We start from the raw sequence: 1797 nt of genomic DNA, 5'->3' as shown, positions 1-1797 counted from the left end.
AAGAGAGAGAAAGGACCTGAGAAAATATTTGAAGAGATTATAGTTGAAAACTTCCCTAACATGGGAAAGGAAATAGCCACCCAAGTCCAGGAAATGCAGTGAGTCCCATACAGGATAAACCCAACGAGAAACATGCCAAGACACATATTAATCAAACTATCACACCACCAAACCAGCTCTAAAACAAATGCTAAAGGAACTTTTCTAAGTGAGAAACACAAGAGAAGAAAAGGACCTGCAAAAACAATCCAAGAAGAAGATATAACAATTATAACTATATATGCACCCAACAGAGGAGCACCAAAATACATAAGGCAACTGCTAACAGCTATAAAAGAGGAAATCGACAGTAACACAATAATAGTGGAGGACTTTAACACCTCACTTACACCAATGGACATATCATCCAAAATGAAAATAAATAAGTAAACACAAGCTTTAAGTGACACAATAGACCAGACAGATTTCACTGATATTTATAGAACATTCCATCCAAACACAGCAGATTACACTTTCTTCTCAAGTATGCACGGAACATTCTCCAGGATAGATCACATCTTGGGTCACAAATCAAGCCACAGTAAATTTAAGAAAATTGAAATCATATCAAGCATCTTTTCTGACCACAGCTTTATGAGATTAGAAATGAATTACAGGGAAAAAACCGTAAAAAACACAAACACATGGAGGCTAAAATAGTAGTTGAAGACTTCAATACCCCACTTTCAATAATGGATAGAACTTCTAGACATAAAATCAGTAAGGAAAGGAATGACTTAACACCCTAAACCAACTAAACATAACAGACGTATTTCAAAGACCACACCCAACAACAGCAGAAGATTTCACTCCTCACAAGCGTATCAAACGTTCTCCAGAAGAGACCATAAGTTAGGCTACAAAACAAGTTTCAATACATTTAAAATTACAGAAGTCACACAAAGTCTTTTCAGACACATTTCAGAGCACAGTGGAATGAAGCTAGAAATCATTAACAGAAGGAAAATAGGAAAATTGACAACTCTATGGAAATTAAACAACACACAGACAATGAGTCAAAGAAGAAATCACAGGTAAATTAGAAAACACAGACAAATGACAGCAAAAGCAAAGCATACCAAAACTTATGGGATACATGAAGCTGCTCAGAAGGAAATTTATACCAGTTAATGCCCAAATTAAAAAAGATGGAAGATCTCACATCAGCAACCTAATTTTACACTTAAGGAACTAGAGAAAGAAGTGTGATCTAAAACCTAAGATAGCAGAAGGAAGGAAATAATAAAGATTATTGTGGTGGAAAACGAAATAAATAATAGAAAAATAGAATCAGTGAAACAAAAGTTGGATCTCAGAAAAGATCAACAAAATTGACAAAATCTTTAGCTAGATTGACAAAGAAGAAAGAAGATGCAAATAAAATCAGAAATAAACATAGGGGAAGATGTTACAGAAATAAAAAGGATGATATGAGGTTATTATCAACAAATAACATTACAACAAAAAATTAGATAATCTAGGTTAAATGGATAAATTTCTAGAAAAATACATATTACCAATACTGATTCAAAAAAATAGAAAATCTAATAAAACCTATAGTAATTAAATAAACTGAGTCAGTTATCAAAACCCTCCTAACAAAGAAAAGTCCAGGGCTTCCCTGGTGGCGCTGTGGTTGAGAGTCCGCCTGCCGATGCAGGGGACGCGGGTTCGTGCCCCGGTCCGGGAAGATCCCACATGCCGCGGAGCGGCTGGGCCCGTGAGCCACGGCCGCTGGGCCTGCGCGTCCGGAGCCTG

This window comes from Physeter macrocephalus, chromosome 9 (genome assembly GCF_002837175.3).
Source record: "Physeter macrocephalus isolate SW-GA chromosome 9, ASM283717v5, whole genome shotgun sequence".
Taxonomy (NCBI): domain Eukaryota; kingdom Metazoa; phylum Chordata; class Mammalia; order Artiodactyla; family Physeteridae; genus Physeter; species Physeter macrocephalus.
Note: the sequence above shows the minus strand (reverse complement) of the source record.